At 47.4% G+C, this 13147-nt stretch overlaps 1 protein-coding gene across 5 annotated transcripts in view; it reads left to right on the forward strand.

Moving 5' to 3' along the window:
- The first annotated feature begins 563 nt into the window (after window positions 1-563).
- The window catches only part of COL6A2 (collagen type VI alpha 2 chain), a 32017-nt gene continuing 19433 nt past the window's right edge, over window positions 564-13147 (forward strand). For 4 of the 5 annotated variants that reach the window (XM_032357693.1, XM_032357716.1, XM_032357727.1 and 1 more), the window contains exon 1: window positions 564-678. The gene's annotated coding sequence lies outside the window, so the exon portion shown is untranslated. The remainder of the gene's footprint in view (window positions 679-13147) is intronic. The other variant, XM_032357705.1, reaches the window with a different exon arrangement.

The raw sequence follows: 13147 nt of genomic DNA on the forward strand, positions 1-13147 counted from the left end.
CCGCGGCTCCACCCGGGGTCGAGTCCCAGGGGCACGAGCTCGCCAGTCCAGGCGCAGGGTGCGATGCCCAACATCCCAGGTAAGGTCTCCCTGGAAGTGGGGCAGGAGCAGCGGCCGGAACGCGGTGCAGGGAGACCCGAGAGGCAGGGCGCGCCAAGGGCTGCGGGGACCCGCGGCGGGACGCAGGACCGACTGCGGCCGGAGAAGTGGCAGCGCCCCGCTTGCCGAGCCTCCTCGTCCGCCCGGTCCAGTGCCCGGCCGCGTCCCCCTCCGACCTCACCCTCCCCACCACCCCCCCCCCCGAGTTCGCGCTCGTCCTGGCCGCCTCCCTCCGTCCCCCGCACATCGCGTCCGTCCCGCCGCCCCATCCACCGCCCCCGCTTCCGCCCAGTCGCCCACCCCCGCACCCCGCCCCTCCGCCCCACCCCGGCGCCTCACTTTCCGCCCCGGCCCCTCGCCCCCTCCCGCCCCCGACGCGCCATCCGCGGGGCCGCAGCGCCTCCCGCTGGTCCCGGCTGTCGGGGCGCGGCCGGGCCGGGAGGCGGGCGCGGTATAAAGTGGGCGGCCCCCGCGGCGGACCCCTCCCTCCTGCCCGCTCGGAGCCCGCGTCGCGGCCGCCCGGACCCTGCGCTCCCCGAGACGTGTCCGGCGAGGGCGCCCCGCGCGCTCCGGGGTCAGGTAAGCGCCGCCCGGAGGCGCCCGGAGCCGTGGCCCGCACTGCCGACGTGTGACCGCGCGGGGGTCTCCCTCGGCCGGGCCGGTGGTCTCCCCTGCGGCCGCGAGCTCCCCGCGGGGGGCGGGCGCGGGGTGGGGGGGCACGCCGGCCTGGGGGCCCCCCGTGTCAGCCCCTGGCCCCCTCTCAGAGCGCCCGAGTCCGCTCCCGAGGTGCCGCGTAGGGACCGGGCCGCGGAGTTAACGGTCCGGCCGCCCCCTCCTTGGCCCCTTCTCGGGCAGGGCAGGGGCGGGGCGGGGGAGGGGGGTCCTCCCTGTTCCTGGGCTCGGTGCGAAGGCTCTGCCGCTCTGGCTGTCTTACGGGACCGCTGGGGAGCCCTCGCGGTCACCGCCACCGCCACCGCGGGTCACCAAGTGGCCTCGCGGGCCTGGGCGGTCACGTTCAGAGGGCGGAGGAGCCCGAGTCACCGCACGGGACGACCAGCCCTTTTCACGTGGAACTGGGCACAGGGTCTCCAGCGGTGCTGGCCCCTCTGCCCGGGGCTCCGGAGGGGAGGTGGTGCCCCCTCCTCCCGGGCAGAAGCCCCCGCTGGAGTGAGGTCACCAGGGCCGCCCAGGCACTCTTGGGGTGACAGAGGGTCTCTGACACCGTAGGGAGAGGATAGCTCACCCCTCCTTACCCCCACCCGGGAATCAGCAGACACCCCACTGTCCCCCATTCCTCTGAGGCTGACAGTGGCCCACCGGGCTCACCCCCCAAAGTCTGGGGAGGGGATGAAGCAGGGGGCGGTCTGGTGAGCATCCTGGTGAAGCAGGGGCCCGGCTGATGGGGCGTGCGGGGGCTCCCCAGCTAGGCCAGACCCCACACCCTCCCGGCCTCCCCACTCAGTCTAGCAGAAACCTGGGGGCCCAGCAACCTCAGAGCATGGCTTTGGGGTGGGAGCGGCTGGATCGCCCACGAGAGGTCCCTGCTGACCCTAATAACGACGAGAAAGGCCTTTGGGGGCTATCCCAGGCTCATCTCACCACGGTCAAGAGGCAGGACGGCGTTTGGGACTCTGAGGAGGGACGCCTGGCCCCATCCAGAGACGGGAGGGCCTGAGCCCCTAGCCTAGGTGACCGCAGACGGACCAGACTGGAGCGGGTGGGCACAAGGGGCCCAGAGGGTCCCTGCGGCAGGACTCAGGACTTGATGGGCCACTGAGCCCTTCTGGCCACCGTGAGGCTGCCGCCCTCCGCGGAGGAAAGCTCCCTGGGACGCCAGAGAAACCCATGGTGGGGCGGGGGGGGGGGGGGGCTGCTGCAGGGGTGTCTGCTGGGAAGCCACAGGGAGGGCAGCGTGCAGAGTCGGGATCCGACCGCAGGGCCCCCCAGCTGGACAGAGCTCGGGCCCCTGCCGTGGGCAGGGCCTGTCACACCCAGGAGTGACTGCATCGCTGGCCGGCGGGGGCAGCTCTGTTTCCTGCGGAGCTGTGGGCGGCGGGGTGGCCTCCAGAAGAGCTCCCTGGGGTGGGGGCCAGGTCAGAGAAGGGGCAGAGCTGGGTCCTGGCAAAGGGTGTGGCCCAGCCCTACCGCAGCCGGCACCTCCTCATCTCTGGAGCCGGGCCAGGTTACCCCACCGGCCCTTTCTACCTGCCAGTCCCGCTAAGGATCCCAAAAGGCACAGAGTGTGGGAAGGCCATGTTTGCACCCACAGAATGCTTCGTGACTCAGGAAAAACCCGAGTTCTTGTAATTTTTTTTTTGTAATTATTTTTTTTAGGATTTTTTTATTTATTTGACAGAGAGAGAGAGCACAAGCAGAGGGAGCAGCAGGCAGAGGGAGAGGCAGGCTCCCCACTGAACAAGGAGCCCGATGTGGGACTCGGTTCCAGGACTCTGGGATCGTGACCTGAGCCCAAGGCAGATGCTTAACCTACGAGCCACCCAGGCACCCTTCTTGTGATTATTTTAAGAAAACCACAAATAGCTTGATTTTTTCCGCATTTCAGTGGATCAGCCCTTTCTTTGGCTTCTTTCACACATTTGTGCAAAGCCGATGGGGGATCGGGGGAGGCCTGGGGTGGGGCACACCTACAAAGAAGCCAGGGTCCCGGGATGCCGGGTCCGCCCCCGGGCTGGCATTGGTGTGGCGTTGGGCCATGTCATACAGCGACAGTCTCCGCGGACTCCCAGCACGCCCTCCCCGCCGACCTGAAACAGGTCAGCACTCCCCGCCACACGGGGGGTCAGCCTCGTGGTGGCCCATTGCAGTGGCTGGAATAAGCATGGGGGGCAGGCATCCAGCCGTGGGGGACCCCTGCCGCTAGAAGGGCAGAGTCTGGGTCTAGAGCTCCAGGAAGTGTCACGCGTTCATGCCTGGGCAGACAGTCCCCCGAAGAGTGAAGGGGGGCGCTGGCACTCTCCACACGGGCACTGCCGCAGTCTGCTGGTCGTTTCCTCTTTCTCGTGTGCCAGTGTCCTGGAAGAGGAATGGTTGGTCTGTTGGTCTGTCCACACGTCCTTGATTTTTGTGCATTCAGCGTTTTTTGCTCACTGACCATTTGCCTGCTTCTGATCTCCGCTGTGTTCCTAATGAGGCTCAGTTGCGGTAATCTGTAAGAACTTTACCCCCCAGTTCTTAAAAATGGTGGTAAAATGCAGGCAACGTAAAATTTATTATCTTAACCATTTTTAAGTGTAGACCTCAGTGGTGTTCATGTTGTTGTGCTGCTATTTTGTCCATCCGCCTCTGAAATTCTTTGCATCCTAAAAAACGGAAACTCTGTACCCATGAAGCACTGACTCCCTGTTCCCTCCTCCCCCAGCCCCTGGCAGCTTCCGTCCTACTTTCTCGCTTTCTGATCTTTTACAGAGTCTCAGCATCTCATATGGTTTAAATGTCATGTGGTCTTTTTGTCACGGCTAATGTCACTGAGCCTCCCATCCCCAAGGCTCAGCCACACCGGGGCACGTGTCAGAACGTGCGTCCCCTTCGAGGTGAACCATACGCCGACAGCCCAGTCGTCCGTCAGTGGACACTGGGACCCTTCCATGTTTTACTTGTTGCGAGTAATCACTAATGGGAACAACGAAGATGGGTGTATAGATATCTCTTTGAGGTCTTGCTTTTAATTTGGGGGGTAAATAGCTAGAGGTGGAGTTGCTAGATCATATTGTAATTTTATTTTTGTTTTTTTTTGTTTTTTTGAGGAACCACTGTACTGTTGTCCACAGAGCTCCTACCTTGGTACATGCCCACCAACACTTCCAATTTCTCCACATCCTCCAACTTGTTACTTCGGGTGTGTGTGAGAGAGAGAGAGAGAGAGAGAGAGTTGTATTAACCATCCTAATGAGTGTTAGGTGATATCCTTACAGTTTTGATTTGTTTTTCTCTAATAATTAGTCATGTTGAGCATCTTTTCATGCGTTCCTTGACCATTGATGTGTCTTCTGTAGAGGAAGGTCTACTCAAGTCCTTTGTCCATTTTTGAATCAAGTTTTTGTTGTTGAGTTTTAGGAGTTCTCAAAAATTCCGGACACTAATCACTGATCACATCTGTGATTTGCAAAGACTTTCTCCCATTATATAGGGTTGTCTTTTGACTCTGGATAGTGTCTTTTCATACACAGAATGTTTTATTTTTCATAAAGTTCAGTTTGCCTAATTTTTCTCTAGTTCCTTGTGCTCTTGGTGTCATATCCAAGAAATCATTGCTAACTGCAGTGTTGTGAGGTTTTGCCCTACACTTCTTCTGAAAGTTTTATAGATTTAGGTCTTCCATTTAGATCATGGATCTACTTTGGTTTTTTGTTTTTGTTTTGTTTGACTTTATTTTTTTAATTTTAATTTATTTTTAAAATTTCTTTTCAGTGTTCCAGAGTTCATTGTGTATGCACCACACCCAGTGCTGCATGCAATCCGTGCCCTCCACAATACCCACCACCAGGCTCACCCAAACCCCCCACCCCCTTCTCCTCCAAAACTCTGTTTGTTTCTCAGAGTCCACAGTCTCTCATGCTCTGTCTCCCCCTCCGATTTCCCCCCAACTGCCTTCTCCTCTTCATCTCCTAATGTCCTCTGTGTTATTCCTTATGCTCCACAAGTAAGTGAAACCATATGATGATTGACTCTCTCTGCTTGACTTATTTCACTCAGCATCATCTCCTCCAGTCCCTTCCATGTTGCTACAAAAGTTGGGTATTCATCCTTTCTGATGGAGGCATCATACTCCATAGTGTATATGGACCACATCTTCCTTATCCACTCATCCGTTGAAGGGTATCTTGGTTCTTTCCAGTTTGGTGACTGTGGCCGTTGCTGCTATGAATATTGGGCCCTTCTGTTCACTACATCTGTATCTTCGGGGTAAATACCCAGTAGTGCAATTGCAGGATCATAGGGTAGCTCTATTTTTAATTTCTTAAGGAATCTCCACACTGTTTTCCAAAGTGGCTGCACCAACTTGCATTCCCACCAACAGTGTAAGAGGGTCCCCCTTTCTCCACATCCTCTCCAACGCACATTGTTCATGGTCTTGTTAATTTTTGCCATTTTAACTGGTGTAAGGTGGTATCTCAATGTGGTTTTGATTCGACTCTCCTGATGGCTAGTGATGATGCACATTTTTTCGTGTGTCTGATAGTCATTTGTATGTCTTCATTGGAGAAGTGTCTGTTCATGTCTTCTGCCCATTTTTGGACATGATTATCTGTTTTGTGTGTGTTGAGTTTGAGGAGTTCTTTATACATCTTGGATATCAGACCTTTTGAATTAATTTTTGGGTATGGTATGAGGTAGGGGTCCAACTTCATTCTTTTGCTTGTGGATACACAGTTTTCACCACACCATTTGTTCTAAAGAACGTCTTTTCCCCCACTGAATGATCACGACACATTTGTTGAAAAGTGCTTGAATGTATATGCAAGAGCTTATTTCCGGACTCTATTCAACTCCCCTGGTATATATATATATATATATCTGTTTTTACGCTAGTACCACTTTTTTTCATTACTATTGCTTTGTATCAAGTTTTGAAATCAGGAAGTGTGAATCCTCCAGCTTTGGTCTTCTCTTTTAGGATTATTTATGCTATTCAGGGTCTCTTGAGATTTCTTATGAATTTTAGAGTGGCTTTTTCTGTTTCTGCAGAAATCATCATTGGGATTTTCATAGACATTGAATTAACCCTGTAAATCACATCGGGTGGTACTGACAGCCTGATCCTGTCTCATTCATGGATGTGGACTATCTTTCCATTTGTTTGTATCCTCTTTAATTCCTCTCAGAAAGATTTTCTAGTTTTCAGTGAATAAGTCTTTTGCCTCCTTGGTAAAGTTAATTCCTAAATGTTTTATTCTTTGGATGCTAATGTAAGTGTAATTGTTTTGTGATGTTCACTGTTAGTATATAGAAATGCAACAGAGTTTTGTGTATTGAGTTTGTATCCTACTACAAACTGCTCTGTTTGTGAATTCCAACAGTTCCCTTTTGTGGAATCTTTGGGGTTTTCTACATATAAAATTATATCATCTGTGAACAGGGATAATTTACTTCTTCCTTTCCACTTTGAGTGCATTTTATGTCTTTTTCTTGCCTAATTGTTCTGGGTAGGACTTCCGGTATTATGCTGAACAGAAAGGATGAAAGTAGGCATCTTGGCTTTGTTCCTGATCTTAGAGGAAAAGATTTCAGTGTCTCACCATTGAGTATGATGTTTGCTGTGGAATTTTCATATATGACTTTTGTTATATTGAGGTGGGTTCCTTCTATTACTACTTTTGGGGTGTTTTTATTATGAAAGGATGTTAAATTTTATCAAAAGATTTTTTGAGCTCATGTTGATTATTTTACATTGATCAATTTTCATAAATTGAATCATCCTTGCATTCCAGGAATAAATGCCACTTGCTTGTGGTGTTTAATATTCTTTTTTTTTTAAGATTTTATTTATTTATTTGACAGACAGAGATCACAAGTAGGCAGAGAGGCAGAGACAGAGAGAGGGGGAAGCAGGCTCCCTGCTGAGCAGAGAGCCCGATGAGGGGCTTGATCCCAGGACCCCGGGATCACCACCTGAGCCGAAGGCAGAGGCTTTAACCCACTGAGCCACCCAGGCACCCCGGTGTTTAATCTTTTTATTATCCTATTGAATTCTGTTTGCTAATATTTTGTTAAAGATGTTTGTGTCGGTGTTCAATAGGAATATTGGTCTGTAGTTTCTTTCCTTATAGTGTCTGTCTGACTTTGGCATTAGGGTAATGCTGACATCATAGAGTGAGTGAGGGAATATGCCCTCCTCTGCAACTTGTTTTGAAAAGTTTGAGAAGTATTGATGTTAGTTCTTTAAATGTTCGGTAGAATTCACCAGTGAAGCCATCAGATTTAGGGTTTGTTTTTGTTTTGTCAGGAGATTTTCCGTTACTGATTCAGTCTCCTTACTCGGTAGAGATCTGTCCAGAATTTCTCTTTTTTCATGGTTGGGAGGTTTTGCATTTCTAGGAATTTGTCTGTTTCACCTAAGTTACTTGTTGGTGTACAGTTGCTGAGAGTTCTCGCTTATAATCCTTTCTATTTCTGTGGAATTGGTAGTAATGTTCCCACATTAATTTCTGATTTTGGTCATTTGAGTCTTCCCTCTTTTTTTCCTAGTTCATCTCACTTAAAGTTTGTCAATGTCGTTGATTTTTTGAAAAACCAACTTTTGGTTTCTTTGATACTCTGTTGTTTTTGTCATATATTTCATGTAACTCTGCTCTAATCTTTATTATTCCCTCCGTTCTGCTAGCTTTGGGTTTCATTTGTTCTTTTCCAGTTCCTTAAGCTGTACAATTAGGTTGTTGATTTGAGCTCTTTCTTGCTTTTTTAAAAAAAATTTTAAAGAGATTTTAAAATTAGTTTAGAGAGAGAAAATGTGCACGCTGCACCTGTGTAGGAGCAGGGGGAGGGGCAAGGGAGAGAATTTCAAGCAGGCATCCTGTTGCGTGCAGAGCCCAACTCAGGGGTAAATTTCACAACCTTGAGATCATGACCTGAGTTGAAATCAAGAGTTGGACTCCTAACCGACTGAACCACCCAGATACCCCTGAGCTCGCTCTTATTTTTGTATGAAAACATGTATAGTTGTAAATTTCCTCCTAAACATGACTTTGACTGTGTTCCATACATTCTGGCATGTTTGTATTATTTCATTTTTATTGGTCTCTGAGTATTTTATAATTTCCCTTGTGATTTATTCTTTGATCTAGTGGTTCTTTAAAAGTGAACCTTTAACTTCTGCGATTTTGTGAATGTTTCAGTTTTCCTTCTGTTTTGGACTTCTAACACCATCCCATTGTGATCAGAGAAGATGCTTTCTATAATATTTTCTTCTTAAATCCATGGAGGTTGCCATTTTTGTTTTACCTTCTCCCATTATTGCAAGCCTCTCCCTTTCTTCTCTGGCTGAATTTAATCCAGGAGATTTAAAGTATTGGCAGCCTCGTGCTCGCTTCGGCAGCACATATACTAAAGTATTGGCAGCCTTTTTCCCTATTCATTTTTATCTTTTTTGGGGGGGAGCTAGACATTGAAGACTAGAACGTTCTAATGCAACTGCATGTACGGGGGAAATCAGATGTGCACTGCACATGTTCAGGGAAGATATGTGCTCAGGAAACACCTGAGAACACCTTAGACTTAGACTTCAGGCTTATCCTTGTCACAGAGAAACCCTACAACAATAAGATAAGTAAATAAACAAACAGCAAGCCCTAGAGAAGAAGAATCTGATTTCAGACATGCCACTATTAGATTCCATACTACTACTGGATTCAGATTTCCGGTTTTCAACAAAAGAATCACAAAGCACAAAGAAACAGGAAATGTGTGTCCTGTGTGGTCCATTCAAAGCTATGTGTGTGTGTGTGTTTGTGTGTGTGTGTGTGTGTGTGTGTGTGTGTGTGTATATATATATATATACACATATATATATATATCGGTGTATATATAATACATATGTATATATACACCGATATATATATCAACAAAACCATCCTGGAAAAAGACCTGATGGTGGACCTAGTGGCCACAGACCTGAACACAACCATTTTAAAGATGCTCAAAAAACTAAAGGAAAGCATTAAAGAAGTCAAGAAAACAATGTCTTAATAAAATGAAAGTATCGATAAAGAGAAACTCATGGTAGAATTCAAAAAGAAATAGTGGAGCTGAAAAATAAAATAACTAAAATGGAAACATCACTAGAGGAATTCAAAAGCAGATTTGAGCAGACAGAAGAAATAACCTGTGAAGTTGGAGATAAGACAATGCAGATTATTGAGTCTAAGGAACAGAAAGAAAAAAGATTAAAGAAAAGTGAACAGAGCCTACAGAACTTGCAGGCATGGTATAGGAGTCCCAGAAGGAGAAGAGGGAGAGGCAATGACAGGGAAAGTATTTGAGGAAATATTGGCTCAAACCTCCCAGTTTGACGGAGACATGAACATCAAATCCAAGAAGCTCAGTGAACTCCAAGTAGGATAATTCAAAGGCACTCACACTGAGACACATCGTCTTCCAACCATCAAAAACCAAGACAAAGAGGAAACTGAAATCAGCGAGTGAGATGGGACTCACGATATTCAAGGAATCATAACTAAGATTATCAGCAGAGTTCTCTTCAGAAATTTGGGAGACCAGAGACAGTGGGCTGATCATATTCAAAATGCTAAAAGAAAAAAGACCTGTCACCCAAAAATTCCATATCTAGCAAAACTGTCCTCCAGAAGTGAGGGTGAAATTAAAAATCGCCAGTTAAACAGAAGCTGAGGGAGTTTGTTAATACAAGACCTGACCTACAAGAAGTGTTGAAGGGGGTCCTGTGTGGTGAAATAGAAGGACACTAGATGGTGGCTCAAGGTCACACGGAGGAATAAAGGTCTCAGGAAAGATCAACATACGAGCAATTATAAAAGCTAATTTATCATGATAATGTTATGTGACTCCACTTTTGTTTTCTACATAATTGAAGAAACTAATGCATTACAAATAATATTTGGTTATGCTTTGAACATACAATGTATAAAACATGTATATATACACGCATTCTGAATTTATACCAGCTTTACATGTAAATTCAGACTAGAGTGCTAGGACTTTAGGATGTTCACTATTACCCCCACGGTAACCACAAAGAAATACCTAGAGATTACACACAAAAATAAATGTGGAAGGGACAGAAATGTTTCACCACAAAAATCAACAAAACACAAAAGAAGACAGTAATGCAGGAAATGAGGAACAAAAAGCTGTGAGGCATATGGAAAACGAACAGCAAAGCGACAGAAGTCTCTCCTTATCAGAGTTATTTTAATCGTAAACAAATCACACTGTCCAACCCAGACGGAGACTGGCAGAACAGCTTAGGAAAAAACACCATCCAACGGCGGCTGAGCCTCAAACGGCACGAGTCTCAACGTACAGAGCTACGTCTGTGCGGAGTTTTTACATCACAGCGCTGTAAACGTGTTTGTCCTCGGCGTGATTTCCCTCTAGCTTACTCGACTGTAAGAATCCGGGACGTGTGCACACGGTACGTGCCCATCAACTCCACTGTCATCAGTCAGGCTTCCGCTCAACAGTCGCCTCTTAGCAGTTACATTGTGGGGGAGTCCAAAGTCATATGCAGATTATCGGCTGTGTGGGGAGGGGGCCGGCACCCCGACCCTCGCGCTGTGCCAGGTCAGCTGTCTACAAGAGACTCACAGTACATCCAGAGACTTTATCTGTACAAATAGAAGCAAAAGAGAGCAGGGTAGCTATACTAATACCAAATAAAATGAACTTTAAATCAAAAACTGTTACAAGAGACAAAAGACATGGTATGTTAATAAAATTTTTGATACCGCAGGAAGCTATACCAGTTATAAACATTGCACACCTAATAGCAGGCCGTCAAAAATGTTAAACCTTAAAAATATGAAATCTTGATCATATACTGGAAAGACTATTATCTGGCTCTTGGTCTGCTTCCAGGCTGCTCCTGCTGCCTTTACTGTAAGGAACTGTTATCCGTGGGGGCCCAGGTGTCAAGACTGAGGACCCCAGGCCACCCGGGTGGCTCAGTCAGTTGGGCGTCTGCCTTCAGTTCAGGTCATGATCTTGGGGTCCTGGCATCGAGCCCCGCATCGGGCTCCCTGCTAGTAGGGAGCCTGCTTCTCTCTCTCCGTCTGCTCCTCCCTCTGCCCCTCCGCCCCCACTTGTGCTCCTGAGCACTCTCTCTCAAATAAATAAAATCTTTTAAAAAAAGCAGCCGTGCAGCCTGGCTGCTAGCTGAGCACCAGGGCAAGCTGCACGCACAGGGTCAGTGTGCCCTTGTGTGAGGTGGGACCCGCAACGGTACCAAAGCCCGAGGTGGTGTGGCCTCAGGGGAGGAGGCTGGTGGGCGTCTGGTGCAGGGTAGCCACGGCAGACGTCTCCCTGTCGCCTCAGCCACCTGGTCGTGATTTGCACTCCCTTCTGGAATTCACGCGGGTGCGGGTGAGGCAACTCCTGTCTCTAGCCCTGTGGCGACCCCCGCCCCCCGTCACTGTCCTGAGGGGCCACCATCCTCCCCCTCCGTTCCGGGTCACCCGGCGGGTGTTTGCTGTTCACCACAAAACCACAGACGCCTTATTGCCCCTGAGAGCACCGGCGCCCTCAGCACCGCAGACTCCGGTTTTCCTCAGCTGCTCTTACTTACGCCTCTTTAGACTCATTCTGTCCACGTGTACAAGAAACACACAAAAATATTTCTTGAAGGTTCTGATTAAATTACATTCAGTTACAGATTCCCTTCGAAATAACTGATATTCTTAAGTATTGGGTTTCTCATCCAGGAACAAGTTTCGTCTCTCCGAAGTGTTCCTTAGAAAAATTTTGAGATTTTTTAATAAGTCCTGCACTTTCTTAGATTCTTAACTTTACTCCTTAACTTTATGTCATTTTTGCAGTAGTGTAAACAGTATTTTCCCATTAAACTTCCTAATTGGTTGTTGCTAATAGAAGAAAATCTGTAGCTTTTTGTATGTATTTTTCTTATAATTGTCCCACTGAACCCCCCCTTCCTGTAAACGTTGTATAGTCGAGTTTGTTGGGTTTTCGAATTCTCGTCGTTAGGGAGGACGGTTTCCATCTCTTCCCGTTCCAAGATTTATGCTCTGTTTCTCTGTACAGTCTTACTGCTTTGGCTTCCAGCACAACTCGGAAGCAAGAGTGAGAGCAGCACTCTGTCTCGTTCATGTGTCTCTTTCTCGTGCTCTCGTGGACATTCTTTGAGTGCAGGAGTTTTTAACACGGCGTCAGGCCCACAGTAGACTCCCTGAGTTCAGGAAGCTGGGATTTCGGTATATGGGTATGTGTGCGTTGGTGTCAAGTGGAACAGTCCAGATTCTTGAAGGAAGTACCCCTACTTTAGTTTTTGTATAAAATATGATCTTGGTTGTAGATTGAAACATATATGCTTTATAACACTAATTCAACTCCTCAATTTCTTATTTTCTTTTTTCTCAATCAGCAATGGTTGTTTCAGGTGCCATTAAAATAGTGACATGATTTTCCTTTTATGTTCATGTGCCCGGGATGTTGGCAACTGTATTCCGAAGTGGGAATTGCCCGCAGAGTTTCTTTTACGGATCCCTTTTATCAAGTTTTGGTCTCAGGTTTTTCCACGTTTAATGAATTGAAAGCTTATCTTTTTATGTTTTGCAACAGGCTAAAAAGTAGAGAAGCGTTTGTCCTCGAAGGTGCAGAAGAACTCTCCCACACCCATGTGGGCGGGGCTCTGGGGCGGTCCCTGCCTGCGTGGCCCGTCCTTCCCCGGCAGAGCCCGGCCGGTCCTCACCTCTGCTCAAGGCTCCCCAGTCTTTCCTGGTCGTTAGCTGAGGGCTGCACTCGGTGTGCTTTGAAAACCTTCTTCACATGGTGTCATATTATTTTACTCATTCCTAGATTTGTGTTACTGTATTTGGGCTTCATCATTTTCCTTTTTGATAAGTTTTTTTACTTTACTGGCTCTTTCAAAGAACCAGCTCTTGGGTTTATTTATTTATTTATTTATTTATAATTCTGCCGTTGTTTTTTTTTAATCAGCTGGTTTATTTCTTATTATTTTCTTTCTCTTGTTTTCCTAGGTTTCATTGTTGTTAATTTATTTTTGTCCCTAGCTTCTTCAACGATATGCCTAATTTGTTACACTTATTTCCTATCCTATGACATAGAGCATCTAAGGCTATATATATATATATATATAGCCTTATACAATATATATATATATTGTCCTCTAGTTACAGCTTTGGCCTTCTCATATTTGTTTTTACGTATAATTTTGTTGTCACTAATTCCTATGTAGTTCTAACGAGAGTTTTTAAATTTCCAGGTGTTTTATTTTTTTTTTTTCTATCTTACCAGTGACTGCTTTTGTATTGTAGTTTGGAAAATTTAATATAAAATTTCTGATTTTTAAAAAAATTAATTA

This window comes from Mustela erminea, chromosome 1, assembly GCF_009829155.1.
Source record: "Mustela erminea isolate mMusErm1 chromosome 1, mMusErm1.Pri, whole genome shotgun sequence".
In the NCBI taxonomy this organism is placed as follows: domain Eukaryota; kingdom Metazoa; phylum Chordata; class Mammalia; order Carnivora; family Mustelidae; genus Mustela; species Mustela erminea.